Source organism: Ambystoma mexicanum, chromosome 5q (genome assembly GCF_040938575.1).
Source record: "Ambystoma mexicanum isolate Mex_15411 chromosome 5q, UKY_AmexF1_1, whole genome shotgun sequence".
Lineage (NCBI taxonomy): Eukaryota > Metazoa > Chordata > Amphibia > Caudata > Ambystomatidae > Ambystoma > Ambystoma mexicanum.
The window spans coordinates 119,834,179-119,852,441 of record NC_090933.1 but is presented as its reverse complement, the minus strand read 5'-3'; positions in this window follow the sequence as shown (position 1 = coordinate 119,852,441).

The following is an 18,263-nucleotide window of genomic DNA, read 5'->3' as shown; positions in this document are numbered from 1 at the left end:
TCCCCATTGGGTCAATGGGGAATAACGTTTACCGCACAACCCGTGATCCAGCGGTAATACTGCCAGATGGGTGGGCGGTAACACAAATAAAGTTAGGAGGTATCCTAGCCCGGGATACCGCCCAACTCGTGGTCAGGCCCAGTGTGATGTTGGTTGTTGAATTTTGTAATGACGACATTAATCAGTGCTGCCATGCCTCTGTTGCTGAATCGCAGGCTAGCCCTTATATCCCCTAGAAGGGCAAAGGCTCGCAGTAGCAGCACTAAGTGAAAAGTGCGCATCAATAACACATTTAGGCAAAATTTGCAGGACAAAGTTCTGAAAAATAAACATGGAACCCCATGGAAACAATGTCACATCTCCAATGATCAAATAATGACATGAGCAAGAAATTCAAATTTTAGAAGGTGCAATGAGCGAGGATTCAAAGTCCCTCGATGAGTATGCGAACGCGGGTCTTTAAACCTCACAAAGAGTGAGATGTGTCAAGCCTGCTCCTAGAGCATTGGCTGAGGCCTTCTACAGCTCTACTTGACTTGAGCTGTATTTAACAGAATGGTTCAGTAGGGTCACTTACTGTATTTTGGTTGAAAGGAGGGTCTCTTTCCGTGTCTGTTCACATTATGCCATGGTGAGCAGCTATCAGTCTAACCAATGCGCTTTGCTTATGCCGGGGGACAACTAAGCGCCCTCATTGCTGCAGTTACACATTTCCTGTCACAAAACAGCAGTGGACATCAATGAATAGCGCACCCATAAATGTGTAGGCCAAGAAAAAAGAAATTATGGTCTAATAAAAACAAAAAAGGTGCTTTCAGTAATTTAACGATTTAGGAACAGCTTGAAACAAAATAAATATTGAGATGTGGAAATAGACGTACCTTTTTTTCATCTACACCAGTGACCTGCTCTCTTTTTGCCAACGTATGAACGGAGAAGCGACGCGGGACGGCCCTCCTATTTATGCATGTACATATGTGCGATAAAGCAGGTTTCCCGGCTCGTGGAATTCCCCAGAGACCATGAACCTGCCTAATCCTGGGGCGCGCAGCAAATTCTTTCTAATGAGATGCTCATTATTTCACCATGAAATCTTCTTAGGTCATCTTGATTAGTCAGACAGAGATTAAGTGGGCTATCCGACGAGTCATGTGATATCAGCAGTTCTTGAGTCTACCTGCAGGTGCCACGCTCTCTCTCTCGATGTTACCCTCTCAATATGTCGATGATAGTGTTCAGGCTTGAGGTCAAATGGCGGGGGAGGGTGCAGGGAGCATCACTGGCCATCTCTGAACTATGCAGGATACATTATTTGGAAATAACTAATGTGCATGAGGTGGTCACAAGTCTAGTTATGGTGCAATTAGGTAAATTTCGTAAAATCTTTCACACAATTACGACACCTTTCCAGGGGTCAGCAACTTGCCGCTCTCCAGATGTTTTCGGCTATAACTCCTATTACTTCTCACCATTAAATATGCTGTGTAGAGCTGATGGGTGTTGCAGTTCAAAACTTCTGGTAGGGGTTGTACAACCCGCTGTGTTGCATGCACAAGCATTTTGGCGGCTCCTGTGGTGGCTCTGGGTTCGTTGCATGGTGAAGGGACTACAATCCCCAGCAGGCAATGTAGCAGTGACATAATAGCATACTGTGGAAGCCTGGCTGCGGAAGTAAACACCTGCGGTCAGCTGAGGAGCCCCGTTGCTACTCAGTATGTCTTCTGTCTGCGAGCAGCGCTTCCCATGGATCTGCTTTTCCCTGTGTTTTCCTGGTGTTCTTCGACCAAGGCTGTGTGTCATGGCATCTGGCTTTGCTTGTTCCTGATTGGTTCACCCTCCTGAACTATGGCCAGTGGCAGATACAAGGCAAACCACCCCGTCGGCAAGATTGACAAAGAGCCCTGGATAGGCAGAGCTAAGGGTCGGAGGAGTTAATGGCTGTCCCAAGTGTGACATTTATGAACTTTAGGAACAAGTGTTCCATATCGTAAGTTCTCTTTTCTATTAATCAATGTATGTGTTCAGGGGTATAACTGGCTGAAAACAGCTTGATCATCACACCAGGCCTTGCTCACATAAAGGTATTTGTTCAGGATCACTCAATTTGCTCAAATCTAAAAGCCGCTTTCCCCTTCCATCTCTTCATCCCTTCCAAAATCACATGCTTTCCTGCACCCATTCCAAAATATTCTGCTCTCCTCTTGTATCTGCTCCCTCATCTCCCCCATAAGACTATTACTCCTTTTAGCTTCCATTCTCTACATCTACAATGTGCCCCATTATCCCTATCACCTTCCATCCATTACTCTCGTTACCTTCCATCCACTCTCCCCTTTCCCACAAGGAGAACTGCTGTTGCCACAGGATGACACATGAACACCCTTCACGGTCCATTCCAAACAAGAGCCTGAGAGGTGAATCCCAACTAATCATTCTCTAAGAATAAAAGTTGCACACTTTTTATTCAACATATATGCATAAACTGGCCATAGACAGATATGAATCCCCTAATATTAGTTATAATTTCCGCCACCTGGCCAATAAGTACCGTGGAGCATTTTACCCCTCCCAGAAGGTCTGCACCAGGTAATGAGATATCCGGGGTCTGCACCAGGTAATGAGATATCCGGAAGAGCCCCCCGCCAAGATATCATAGGTACATGGAGCCGCACATCCCCTGCCCAAGTCAAGACACGGCTCACACTAGAGACCCTGGCAATTGCTTCTTTATGACAAATTTCCCAAAAGTCCAAACTAACATTAGGGGAAGATGGGTATTTCTGACCAATAAAGTGACTCATTGTCTCCCACATAAGAAAGGGTGTTTATCCATCATTGGGGAAGATATCTTGGACGCCCGTAGAACATCTGAATATCGATCATCAGGGACGGACACGATTAAAGTAACACTTAAAAATCCCTTGCGAATAGAGGGCTTGCTCTCTATTGAGGAGAGGACTCTTCCTCTAACAAGACTCAAAATTGTTTTCCAGTTTTGCAACAAATACAATGGCTTTCATCAAACATGCTCCATCAGACCTAACACTGTTCGCCCTAACTCGGCACTCGTTACCCTACACTGTAATCCCACTGACCTGTTAATGAATCTTCCATACTCAGCCTTAGACAAGTTAGATTGACATCCCAAAGTCTATGCCACTGACCACACTAATGCAAGCTTACACCCACGGCACGCAGAGCCTGAAACAGAGCTAGGCATTGTATCCTGGAATACTGCAAGGCTCAATACTAAAATGCAGGATCTTAAGTGGCATGCCTTCTTAGATCAATTTCAGGTGATTGTCATACAAGAAACTTGGTCTGATAGAAAACTACTGAAGACAGGCTATGCTAAATATTTTAAGCCAGACACTCTCAGCCCAAGAGGCAGACCAATCGGTGGGCTAGCGGTATGGACCTAATTAACTCTAGAAGTCCAAATTGAGGAGGTGGAGAATCTGCCAAAAGACCTGCAGTGCATAGAACTAACTTTTGACAGTAGGGTCATACTTATATTCAATGTATAGATACGCATAGGGACCTTTGGAAATATAACTTAAGTCCTAGTTGAATTAGAGGACGTGACATCTTGATATGCAATCAAGCCTGGTAAGAACTTCCCTACTCAGAAAATATTTGTGGAAGACTTTAACAAACAGATTGTGCCAATTCAGAGTCTCACCAGCTTGTACAATGAAGAAGATCTGATATGGGGCATCCCGGAGATACATTGATCTCCACCCAAGCGTAGACATCATCATGCTAAACAGATTGCCGATACTTTTTTCCTATTGGTTATGGGCACCTGCCTGGAGATCACCTAGCAGTACCAAAATTCAGGAGAGGGCTACCACTAAATCATTTAGATTACATCTTTCTAGGTGGGAGCCACTGGGCAGTAGGGAAATCCTTACAGGTTATTCTTCGACCAGAGAGCGACCATGATCCTATCTGTGTAAAATTAGTCAGAAAATATTTTTTCAGCAATCTGACAGTAACTACCATATTGATTGAACTCTCTTGAGTAACCATAGGAAGATCAGGTGGGAGGATTTTGACTATGCTAGTAATGCCCCCTTGATTTTTGAGACCCTCTTTCTTGTGTTTGAATGTGCCTTAACACAGGATGAAGTTTCCCCAATGTCGATGGATCTTCGATGATTGCATTGGTTATGCCCATAATGACTAAACCTGTTGCAGCCTTGCAGCCCTAATCACGGCCTCATAACTCATGCCACGATTCATACTGCCGTTTGGCTAAGCAAGCCCTTCTAGAGAAATTAAAATTGATAGGCTATCTGATCAGGTCCCTGCAATCAGAAGTATCTACAAGGATATGGTCAAAACTAAAAGAAAAGAGTCAATGAGGAAGCAAAATAGGAGCTCCTCTGAGATGCAACGGCAAATTACACCCCTTGCTAATTTTGGAATCTTTTATAGGAAGTAATATTGGGGTCACCCTCTAACCTAGAAATGTAATCTTCTATTACACAGGCGGTTTGGTTTCACCACTTTAGTTGCCTTTATGTGTTGGCTGATGAGACTAAAACTCTCCCTCCTCCAGCTGCAAAAGCTCCCAGGGATCCCTTGGAATAAACACGCATTGAATTTGGGTCGCAAGTCACCCGGAATGGATAGGATTCCCATTGACCTTTTTAAAGAAGCCAATGATATCTGGACTCCCATCCTTGCCCACTTCTTAAATTGTCTGAACATAATTGATTAAGTCCCCTCTAGTTGGCAGCAGGCAGAGATCATGCTAATGTACAAGAAATGAGTAACTATAGACCCACAGCCTGTTAGATAGCCTCTCAAAAGTCTTTGGTAAACTGCACCTCTTTTGGCTGGAAAGCTGGGCTGAGGACAAAAGCATTATCTCAGATCTTCAAGCAGGGTTCAAAAGGGGTCAGGTACAATTGAGCAAGCTTTATTTGCCTGCTCACTATATTAAAGGATAGTTCCGGGACTTTTTTTTTATTGTCCCTACGGTTCGGCCATGTGTTTTTAAGCATAACTCGGTAGATCGTAGAAAACTTTCCTATGGACCTTACCCGACTTTTCGTCCATTATCGCACTCGAAATCAGCCGCCATTTTCTGATAATCCTATCATTTCCCCCCATCGCCCTGGCTCACCTGCTTTTGCGGCACTAAATCAAATCCCCCGCCCCTGAGCCTGACATCAGCAGACGCGTACCGCCCATTTCCCAACGCCAAAGCACGTTTCGTGTCAACAATCGCTGCGCTTCAGCTAATGAAGTGTCGCCATGGAAATGGCAGGACGCCTCTTTCCTCAATAAGTATAAACACACCGTTTCACAACACACAGCAGCAGATTTTCGATTCCATTACTCTCTCTGTTTTACTTTGAGTATTCTGTGACTCGTTTCTGTGCTCTGGTCAGCTACCTTCGCCGCTCCTAGGCCTTGTGAACACCTGTACCATCTCTGTAAATTATTTTACTTTCTTTACCACACAATGGCTACAATAATGCCGTACATGTACGAGCCCGAGTACACCGAGGAAGAACTACTGGAAAGGCAAGCACGAGAAAACGATGGGGATTCGGACGGCAGTTGGGAGGACCAGTCAACGGATGAAGAGCCTGGACCATGTCACATGGACGGCGTCTCCACCTGGTGCACGTGCAATCGGTGCGAGCTAATGCCAACTGAGGAGGAGAACTGCTGCTGCCGTGAAAATTCCGGGTGCTTGGCCTACATTTCGGAAGGCGAGCCAAGTCCGCAATGCATCACCGAGCTGCCAGAGTTCAGGGAAGCCTGCCTCTCACGGACCGTGTTGAGGATGATGATGGTGCTTATGCACGAACTTCGCGGCACTGTTCGTCCGCGTAATCCGAGTAACGAGTAAGTATACTCTGGTTGTGATGTCAGTGATGCCACTACTATTTCATGGTCGTCTCCCACATATAAAATTACATCTACATATCATTCGAATGCATGTAAATTGGTTCCATATTGTGCATTTTCTAGATAGAATTTTTTTCAAAGCAGAATGACATTTTTTACCTGAATCGACAGTGATAAGAAAGTTTTGTCATTTTAATACAGTTTGCATCTTTCTTTTTCACAGGTGGTACAGGCTGGTGGCCTATCGTTGCTTCACTTGGTGGCTTCACGGGAGGCTCGGACACCGCGTGCGGAGAGTAATACCTGCCTGTGCGGTACTTGCCATTAGACAACATTTCCCCAGCGACAGTGGACAATACCGCGGATTTTCCCTGGATGTGCTGCAACCGGAACTTTACAATGTGTAATGTTTATTAGTTATTTTCAATTGAAATTAAGATCTAAAATAAAACCCAACATATATTTTAACAATGGATGTTTTGATTTTTTAAATGAATCTAGTGTGTCTCCATTGAATAGTCTTCCTGTGCCTTGTCTTGTCACACCACATGTCTCCGGCCAGCATCCTCCCTCACGCTGGCCGCCCACCTTCAATCCACATAACCGTTGAATCCATATGCAGCAGACATACATATGTTATTTTGCGGGTTGGCATCAAGCCTAGGCATCCAGGGTCTCCAGGGTGAACTGCACCCATATATTCTCCTGGGACGGTGAGGTATTTATAAACTCACCCCCCTGCCTTCCATGTACTAGATCCTGCAGCCTGCCTCTTACATGCAGTTAGATGGCCTCTCCTTGGTGAGGCTCTGCGGCAAACGAGTCTTGTCTGCACGACCACCGCCCCAATCCACCCCCCGCCCTATCAAAGGCATTTCGCACCGGGGTACTTGTGCTGGCAAGTGGAGCTGTCAGGGAGCGATAAAGGCCAAGAGGTGCCAAAGACCATGTACACTTCAAAGTGGTCTATAGAGCATGGGTTGTTGTTCCCATGTCTACCTCCAGACCCCGTGTCTCCTGCCAAGCATCCCCCTCACGCTGGACGGCCCCCTGCAATCTACATAAGTGTGTCTCCATTCACGAGTCTTCCTGTGTCTTGTCTGCACGACCACCGCCCCAATCCACCCCCCGCCTATCAAAGGCAGTTCGCACCGGGGTACTTGTGCTGGCAAGTGGAGCTGTCAGGGAGCGATAAAGGCCAAGAGGTGCCAAAGACCATGTACACTTCAAAGTGGTCTATAGAGCATGGGTTGTTGTTCCCATGTCTACCTCCAGACCCCGTGTCTCCTGCCAAGCATCCCCCCTCACGCTGGACGGCCCCCTGCAAACCGCATAATGCCACGACATATACACGTCATTCATTCACAAACACACCCCTGTTTCGAATTCTTTATAACCCACTTCATATTTCGAATGAGAACTTCTTTGCACTTTGCTAGTCAACCCGTGAAGGTGCTGATTATCTGCTCTTCGTCTCTGTGAACTTCCGTGACCACTTCGAGGAAACTCGTCAGTTTGCAACCTGTGAACTGCTCCCTGTTCTACGACAAGAAACTACTCTGATCCCGGAATCTAACTGTTTGTTCGTCAAGGTAAGGCCATGTACCATAATCATTTTGCGTCCAATTTCTTTTCGTTCAAGACAGTACATGCAAGGAACTAGTCACATGTTCTGAGTTTAGTCAAATTATTTTTCTATTTTTTTAAAGTTATTCAAATACTTATCCGCATGTGAATAACGTGTATAGTTCCAAGAACCAAAACGAACCTTGCATTGAACCTTTTATTTGTCATTTAATTTTTTAACACATTGGTATTCATAGAGAATTGTTGATCTTTACTTTTCAGAACTTTCCACAATGCCTGCCTGTTCCATTGGCGGTTGCCCTTCGAAGACCCATAATAAATCTGAAGGTACTATAATGCATGTTTTCCCTAAGACAATAGATCAGATAAGAGAATGGGTCCGATATTTCGGATATCCACCGTCTGAGCTTGAAAGTAGAGTCCTAGAAGTCTTTGCGGACAAGAGGGGTGATCGATACCGCATCTGCAGCAGGCACTTTAGCTCAGACATGTACTCTACATCATTGCTAATAAAGAAGAACACACCGCGAGCGAGGCGAAAATTGCTCTCAACCGCTATTCCCACTCTATTCGTCCACATCCCTCCACTGGTGAGTCAAGTTTACGTATTTATCTCTCGGCCTTGCGGCAGTGTGTAGCATTAGCTAACAATAATTTCCCCATTTATGTATCCACTCAATATGAAGGCGGAAGATTCTCCATCCGTGTCGTTATTGCATTCATCAGCCACTTCAAGCGCCTATCGGGTAATCTTACTTGGCTATTCTGCCACTGACTTGTTTTAGGCATGTAAATCAATAGTTTTAATTTATCGTGTAATTATTTTACCTAATGGTACACCCTTGTACTCGTCCTCTAGTCTTTGTTTTCAGTTATAATTATTGTTATCCAAAATAATGCAAGTACTGTCTTTCAGGGAGATGCTGAGGAGTCCAACGTATTGACGACAACCGTTGATGTCACTCAGATGCTCGAGGTACGTTTCCGGACAGTTCCATCGATGGAGATCATCAGATCTTGCATTCTTGTAGCATGATTGTTACACACAATGTTTCTTTCGTTTTTAGCCATTGATATGTCCTTCTGTCATCGCCCTCCTATGTGTCTTCTTTTTTCAATATTGTGTTCATTACTAATGAAAGTCCTATGTTTCAGGGAGTCGATGGAGCATTATTCCAAGAAGAAGGGGGAGCATGCAGTTACGGGTCGGCGCAACAGCTTGCAGAAGTGTGCACCGCAGTTACATCGTCCCTTGATGTTCTTATGCATTTCGAGGTATGGATACTGACAGTTCGATCAAGCGAGATCATATGACGTGATTACATCCGCTATACTTCCTTCTTTATTAACGCAAGTACTATGTTTCAGGGAGATGACGGAGCTTCTTCTACAAGAACATCACCCCTAGTAGTTGATGCAGATCTCTGGGTGGTGACACTTCCAACGATCGAGCAAATCGAATCATATTTACATATCCATTATTTATAACTGATCATTTGTGCAGGTCTATTTAGATGAGCCGTTGACGCCTGCACAAAGTTTATGTTCTTTTTAACAAAATAGAAAACCATACTAATGCAATTACTGTGTTTCAGGGAGTTACTGAAGCATCATCTTCAATAATATCATCAATGGAAGTCTATGAGGAGCCCGAGGTATGGATCTTGACAGTTCCATCTATTTAGATCAACAATGCGTGAATAATTGTCGTTTGAATGTTCTACACAAAGCGTTCATTCGTGTTTTGCAATTGAGATGTACGTGGGTATTGGTCCCCAAGTACATTTTGTGTTTTCAATATTATTATACATACTAATGAAAGTTCTATGTTTCAGGGAGTCGATGGAGCGTCAGTGCGTGATGGATGTGCTTATCATGAAAATATAGTCGTTGCAGCGCAAGAGGAAGTGGAGACATGCACACACGAGTCGGAGCAACAGCGTCCTGATGTTGAAGTTCGAGGCAAGAAAGTTTCAAAGAAAAGAAAGCAAAAGAAGGTTAGTGTCCTGGTCACTATATTATGTTGTTTTTCACTGTTAATAGTTCTATACTGTAAGTTGTGTTTAAACTGAACATCCCTTTTCCAATCTGTCCTCTAGTTGCGAGTGGGTGTACGAACTAGATCTACACAGACAGTGAAGCGAACGAGAGATGTTGCTTGTCAAACCGTTTGGCAGGGACTTGAGACTGGAGATGCATCGTGCCAATGGGAAGAATATGAAGTGATTGACAACGGAGCTATACCACATCCAGCCATCGATAGTGAATGTCCTCCTGGTAGTTCGGATGCAGTCGGAGATCAATTCACAGAATCCACACCCGCAAAAACTAAGACCGCGAGAAAGTTGAAGAAATTGTTTTATTCACCCATCGCCGGAGAAGGAACAGATGTTGCAATGGAAGAGAATGAAGTGGACGACAATGAAACACCATCAATATCACTGAACATAGCGGAAGACGATATCAGAGATTCTACCTTTCATGTGAGTGACATGTCCTCAACGTTACAGGCCGAACCAGCTGGGATGCAGAGTGACAGTATAAGGAAAGAGGCCAAATTCATTGTATTCGATAGTTGTTTGATTGATATTATTATTCGGATGAAATGTGGGCATTCGGTTGGTGGGGAAGTATGTGGGGAGCCATTGATTAATGTGACTCGTGCAATTCGAGGCACTAACCTTAAAATACATGCCACCTGTACAAAATATCATCCTTTCTCATGGTCTGCACAACCCATGCTGGGGCAACTGCCAGCAGGCAATCTACTTTGTGCAGCGGCTGCACTTTTTAGTGGTTTTAGTGGTTCAAGTTTTAAAAAGTTAGAGTCTTTCTTTCAGTTTGTGGGAATCCATTTCATTGCGAAAACTCAGTTCTACAAATACCAAACCGATTATCTATTTCCAGCCATTAGCGAAGCTTGGAGAATGGAAAAAATGTCTATTGATAGTAGTTCAGGCTAGCCGGTGATGGACAGTGCGACAGCCCAGGATTTTCAGCCAAGTACTGCACCTACCACTTTCAGGACATGGAAAGTAAGAAAATTGTGAGTTCGGTGGTCGTGCAGGTGTCACAAAGCACATCCTCAGTGGCCATGGAGAAAGTTGGCTTTGTAGCATCATTGCAAGAACTACAATCGCGGGGAATGGTGATCGACCTGATAGCCACGGACAGACACGTTTCAATTGCCAAGACAATGAGAGAAGAGTACAAAAATATAAATCACCAATTTGACGTTTTGGCATCTTGCAAAAACAATCAATAAGAAAATGTCGGCTGCAGGTAAAAAAAAGATATGCAAGGTATTTCACAGTGGTCCAAGTCAATCAGCAACCATCTTTGGTGGAGCTCAAAAACATATGGAGGGTCGTTGGAAATTCTACTGGAAAAATGGCGGTCAGTAATGCTACACTGTATCAACGTTCACCACTGGACCACAAACCAACATTTCCACAATTGTGAACATGGCCATTTGTCCACAGAGGAGGCACGGAAGAAGAAGTGGTTGATTCCTTCATCATCCACTCACAAAGCCATTGAAAAGATTGTATTTGATAAAACTATAACAAGAGATTTGAGGGGACTCACGGAATTCTGCCACACAGGAGATTTGGAGGTGTTCCACAATATGTGCCTAAAGTACAGGCCAAAACGATTGCATTTTGGAATGGAGGGCATGATAAATCAGACTCTTCTAGCGGTCTTGGCACATAACCATAATGTTGGCCGTCAACAAAGTAGGACGACTGGAACTTTAGGGACGCTTCGCTACAATAAGGCCTTCACTAAAAGAAGTAAACAATGGGTGATCAAACCAGTGTTTGAGGATATGCAATATGAGTTTATTGAGAGACTTATTGTTGATGTCCTAGATAGGCACATACATGGAGTTGTGAACGAACCTGTGCAGGGGACAACTGCATTGCCACCCAACATTGCCTCTGTTCCATGTCCACCTAAAGCAGAGCTCATTGAGAAATACACATCACGGTTTAAATGATTGTAATTTGATTGTCTGTTCTCTTGTTCATTTGCGCATTAAATTAAACCAAACAGTAATATAAATCATTTTTCAAAAAATATAGAATGTCTCCGTATTTATGGTTCTGGGGCTGCAAATGCACGCAGACAAAATGCAAAGATGGAGTGTAAATTTCAAGTCCTGTGAGATGGCCTTACACTGAATGTAGCTAACTAGGAATGTGTGCTCGTTCAAAGTGAAGGTCAGCTGCTTTGATTTTTTGCTCGAGTGCCGGAATGGCCCACGACTCAGTATAAGGTTCTATTGTTATTTGACCTTGACAGGCCGGGACCATCCCGAAAGACTTCTTTTTGGGGGTGTGGTGCAATAACGTAAGAAACGATAATGAATAAAATTTCAGAAACGATAGCCATTTAATGTTCGTTCATTAGAAGAAATAATGTCGGCATAGAAGGAGTGGTATTTCGGGGCTGCCCTACGCACAGACACAATGGAAAATGCAAATATAATGTAAGTAACTCTTTAGATGAGTTTATACCGCAATTTAATTACTATACAGTAGCTTTAAAGACGGGTTAAGTTGTACTTGTTCGTTCTATGTGGCATATTGTTTTGTACCGCGCACTATCTTGAGGAGAACCATCTCCTTTTACGGAAGCACCTCAAAACCTTCCTCTTTGCTTCTGCTTTCTCTCTCCCTCTCCCCTGCTACAACTGGTCCACTGTCTGCGACCTCGGTCCTGGGCCCTTCCACTCTCCACCTGCACTGCCTCCCTGTCAACCCCTGCACTGGGGGACTGTCTCAGTATCCTACAGCCCCCCCTTGACGAATAATACCCAGTTGCACTGTCCTAGCTATGAAATAATTTCCCGACCTAATATATAAAATGAATAATTTTAATAAAGATCTGATGGTGAGACTAATTTCATTTTTTATGTTTTTCAAACAGGTACATCATTCATTATTGTATGTGTCACGAGTACCAGACACCGGCGGATGGCTTTTTTAACCGCCAGTTGCTTCTCCGCGTGAACAACGTTACCACCCTGACCATTTTATGGGACGATCGGCAAGTACAAGTATGCCCTTACGCGGTACTAACGGCTAGATGCAACATACAGACCGTTGTGGTGGCCTAGTGCCTCGTTGTTGGAACAGCCATGCGATTATCAGTGCGACCGAAGAGCTTATTTTATCGTAAACCAACACCCTGTGTACTGCACACGAACATCGCTTGCCTCAAGACAAACTATTTTGGATCGAGAGCAAAGAAAAATGCAAATCGCTGAATATTCTCTAAACATTTGATGTCCAATAAATGTACTTTGCCAAATGTACAATCTTGCCGTTTGCTTTTAAACCACAGTTTCATATTCCGAATTGTGGCGCTGTATTGTGAGATGATCTAAGACCCTGTGTACAGCAAAGGAACATCGCGTGCCTCAAAACAAACTTTTTGGAATGTGAGCAAATAAAAATGAAAATCGCTGAATATTCTCAAAACATTTAATGTCAAATAAATGTACTTTACCAAATTTACAATCTTGCGGTTTGATTTAAAAGTACAGTTTCATATTCCGAATTGTGGCGCGCTGTGTTGTGAGCTAATCTGTGTTGATTTCCGGGTTCTCTGTGGAGTCGCGTAGAAGACGCCAGGGCGCGTTTGCCTACGCAGCACAGTCACGTCACGGATAGAGGCGGGGAATATGAATGTTTTGATAAAGTCTGTTTCAGGGGCGGGGGATTTGATTTAGTGCCGCAAAAGCAGGTGAGCCAGGGCGATGGGGGGAAATGATAGGATTATCAGAAAATGGCGGCTGATTTCGAGTGCGATAATGGACGAAAAGTCGGGTAAGGTCCATAGGAAAGTTTTCTACGATCTACCGAGTTATGCTTAAAAACACATGGCCGAACCGTAGGGACAATAAAAAAAAAGTCCCGGAACTATCCTTTAACACCTTAACTGCCATGGCCCCCCCAGTGCCAGGGCTTTTTTTGGTGATTTTGGTATGTCGCCATTCAATGCCTTGTAACTTTTTGTCAGATGAGATATCTCGGCCAAATTTGGCCCCTTTTTTCCCACATGTGGGCGGCCGTAACAGCACCCAGGAATCCTAGTTTGCTGTAGGAGGGTGAGAGAAGATAACCAAAAAGGCAGAAAATGTAAAAAGAAATTCTCAAAAAAATGCCAATAAAATGATGAAAAAAGATGCCTGTGGTTTTTTCCTTGTAAGAGCTAGGAACAAATGGTTTGCTGTGCTGAATACCCCATTTTCCTGGCTTTCAAGAACAGGTTGAGTGGAAACGGAAATAATGTTGATATGGTTATCAGCTGTTTTGTGAGAGGAAGGCGATTTTGGACTTTTTTTCCAATAGGACATGTGTGGGCGGAATGGAAGAAAAGGGTAGGAAAGCTGAATGGGAAGACAGAAAGGCATACATTTCTGAAAAGAAGACAACATTCCAAGTTTAGGAAGGGGTGATTTGCGCAGGTCAGGCAACAACTATGTAGGGAAAAATTCTATAGTTTGGGTAAAAAGTGGGAAAATGACTGAAAAAGGTATGTGGTGGACATGGTTGGCCTGGTACTGCAATGGCTTCCATGAATTTTGAGAAAAACAATGCTCTGCTACATTGCCCGACTCTTGCAGTTAAGAAATCACACATTTTTTGCAATGTTTCACAAAACAAGCACTACCACGAGCCAAAAATGGAGCCATGGCACACAGGAGTTTTATGCTTAATGCTTAAGGCCTGAACAGACATACTTAGCTTGTGTAAATAAGGAAAACAAATGCGGTCAGGTAGGGCAAGCATATCTTTTTTGAAAGAGCACAGGCAGACCTTTTGAAGGGTAGGTGACTTATGCAGGTTACAAAAGTGTATAGGGTTTAAAGCAGCAACTAAATGTAGGTCTATTTGGGAAATAAAAGGGTTGTGTGACAAAGGGCAGCAGCAAATTGGTTGAAACATTACGAAAACCATGCAAACACAACAAATGTCGTACCTTCCCTTGTTCCCAAAGGTGTCCCGATGAAAACGGTACATACAGATTGGGGCCTAGGGTGTCCAAGCCACTAAGGAAAACTGGGAATCCACATAGGTCTGACTTGCGCAAATCGGCCCAGAATTTATTACCCAGAACCCCCGCTAAAGTCCAAAATGTGGCAAAAACCCCACAATTTCCCCATATTTCACTCTGGTCACCCACCAAAACATGCCGCCAACAACACATGGCCTACTGTCCCTCGTTCCCACAGGTGTCTGAACAAAAATGGTAAAAAAGTCTTTTCGCACAGCAGAATTTCAGGAATGTTGCTCATGTGCACAACGTACAGATTTGGGCCTAGGGTGTCGAAGCCACCAAGGAAAACTGGGAACCCCATGCATTTCTGAAAAGAAGACACCCGTGGGAATCGACAGAGGTCTGACATGCGCAAATCGACACAGAATTTATTACACAGAACCCACGGCAAAGTCCAAATTTGGGGGAAAAACCCCAAAATTTCTGCACATTTCACTCTGGTAACCCATCGAAACACGCTGCCAGCAACACATGGCCTACCATCCCGCGTTCCCACAGGTGTCCCAAAGAAAACGGTACCTCACATGTGTGGGTGCACCTAACTGGGCACAAAGGGAAAAGCCAATAACACAGGTAACCCCGAGTCTTTTGGCACAGCACAAATTCAGGAATTGGACTAATGTGCACACCATACAGAATGGGACCTACGGTGTCCAAGCCACCAAAGAAAACTGGGAACCCCATGCATTTGTGAAAAGAGGACACCTGTGGGAATCCACAGCGGTCTGAATTGCGCAAATCAGCCCAGAATATATTACCCAGAATCCCCGGCAAAGTCAGAAATGTGGTGAAAAAACACAATTTCTGCACATTTCACCCTGGTCACCCACCGAAACATGCCGCCAACAACACATGTCGTACTGTCCCGCGTTCCCACAGGTGTCCCAACAAAAACGGTATCTCACATGTGTGGGTGCACCTACCAGGGCGCAAAGGGAAAAAATCCAAAACATGGGTAACCCCAAGTCTTTTGGCAAAGCAGAATTTCAGGAATTGGGCTCATGTGCACACTATACAGATTTGGGCTTAGGGTGTCCAAGCCAGCAAGGAAAACTAGGAACCCCATGCATTTCTGAAAAGAGGACACCCGTGGGAATCCACAGAGGTCTAACTTGCGCGAAATACAGCCGGAGATCGAGGGAGAGGGAGAAGGGCGCTTACCTTCTCTCTTCACCGTGGCAGCCGAAAATGGCTGCCGCAGTGAAGTTACTTTCAGTTTCATATTGGCATGCATTACGCACACCGACGAGAAACTGAAGGTAATCCAACCCCCGGGCCATGAAGAGGGACCTCCCCCTCACATAGCCTGGGCGATGGATTACTGTTTTGAGCAATCCCTGCTTTGCAAAAAAACGAATATCACTTGTAGTAACTGAGGAGGTTGTTAAAAATGTCATACAGGATGCAATATTTGCAAAAGGAATAACGGCAAATAAAAGGAACGTTTAAAAAAGCATGTCAATAGGACTTCAGGTGCCATGTTAATGAAGTAATTCAAGGGCCAGGAGAACATGCTTTTCATAATTAGTCTAAAGATGATAAATGAATCAGAATTACTGCACCACAGAATATTAAGATCATAATTCATTGTTCCTCTGCTAACCATCAACAATATATTGTTCTATGAACAGAGCTGTGCCATCACTTACTTAAAACGAGCCTTTCAGCTAAGAGGCATGTACACCATCCATGTTTGCTCCATAAAAACAGGAAAATGTGCTCAACAAAGATGCAAAACAATGAACATAAAGGAGTCTACCACCTGCTTTTACCCACAAAGCCCTACTGATATTTTCTAATCAGTGACCAGCATAGAAGTTTCATAGGAAGGAACTCTAATAATATAACTGCCCAATCTCAAGAGGCATTTTAAGGAGAAAAACATCTTATAAGAAGCATAAAGTATCCATATTGGCAAAGCTAGTTACTTTGTTACTCCCTGAAAAATCGTTTGATTCCAAGTAGGGTGTAAAATCTTCTCATAACCCTGCTTGTAACCCTGACATAGGAAGTGAAATGACAGGGCACATAATACAGAGTATAGTGTTGCTCTCCCTTCCTCATTACAGCCTACACAACATTTCAACGAGAACCTTACTGGGGTTTCTTATGGGGCCCTGTTGAAGAAAAGGACATATATTTGCAGTCTAAGTCAATAGCAGGAATGCTTAGAGGTACAACAGATTGAGTGCCTTCTTCTGTAACTAAGCAACCCTCTTCTGCAATTCACTGTTATCGGTTAAACAAAATGTGTGGGGATGCTAAAGGCAATAAATGCAATGCACATGATTATATTGGAAAGTCCTCAACAGCTGAGCACAGAAAGGTGCAGGTTGCTAGATGGTTACTAGAGTTTCCTTTCCTTTATCAAACAAACACATTTCCTTCACTGTACCGTTCTGCCGAAATGTCTGACTTGGTTCTTGAAAGTTGCTGATTTCTTCTTCATCCTCCTGTGCCATCCCCCCAATACCCTCCACCCGTACCTCTCCCTGGCTCCTGGGCTAGCCTTCAATACTGGCTGACAGGGCTCAGTAAGTTTTGTATAGCAGCGAGTTACCATATCATTTGTCACGGTCTATGCCCAATGCAATTCTGAAAACCTGCAAAGGATGCAGATTGGGTGAAAAGCATTCTAGCTGTCTGAATATCCATCATTCTAATACTATCCACAACTAATGTCAGGCATAGTCCATACCCATTATCCCATGCAGGCCAAGGACATAATATTCCAATCTTGCTCTCCACCTATAGGGTAATCTCAGCAATGCTAAAGCAGGAGACACCGAGCATGACATTTTCCTACTCAAAATCGTTAAAAGGCAATTTAGTACTTGAGTTTTATATTGCATTGCAAAGGTACTGCTTCAACACGTTTGTGGGACATATGCACGAAAGCATAGGAAGCATGGGATAAGGTTACACATCCACGTAACCTGCTTACTTACAGCCAGTATCCGATATTTGAGCTGACAATTCAGTTAAATAGTGTGGATGATGCTTTTGCTAAGGATCATGAGTAACAGAAAATCTGGTGCTTGAACATTATTCATATTACAACAAACATAAGACAGGTGGATGTAGGTAATCTTTTGCAGAGCCAAGGTAGGCAGAGTCAGGGTTGTCCGGGAATATCTTTCTAAATGTGGACATGGGTGGAAATTGGAGTCATAAGGTACACATGTGGTAGAGTCAAGTATAGGAGTCCTGGGTGGGAAGGGAAGGTTGTTTGATTAATGTGTGCAGGCATATCTTAGTAAGATCTTATGCTTAAAGAGCCACTTTTTCATACTTGCTTGATGGTGTATTCTCTATTTTAGGTTTGTACGGTCACGCTTGCCTAGTAGGGTAATGCAAATAGGCTACACCAGAATATCAAGACTAGCTAGTACAACTTAGCTTTATTTTGAGAGAAAGCAGATCTCAGGTAACTGCTATGGCTTGTACCATATTAATTCTTGAGAAGGTGGGAATTGTCTATGTGCACAGCTAAACTTCTTCTGAGCGGCACCCAGAAGGAAGCTGGGTAAGCACACATGTGCATAGCTTAGAGGGAACATTCCCCATAAGGAAACTCTATGAGAATAATTCTGTTGCAGTTAGATTGGGTCAGAGGGGAGAAAGAACGAATACCTTTCGTGTTGAAAAAGGAGTATGCTAGGGCTGTGTACTCGCCCCCTTCTGTGTTTAATCTATGTTAATGACTTAATCTTAAGAATTTTAAATATAAATTCAGACAC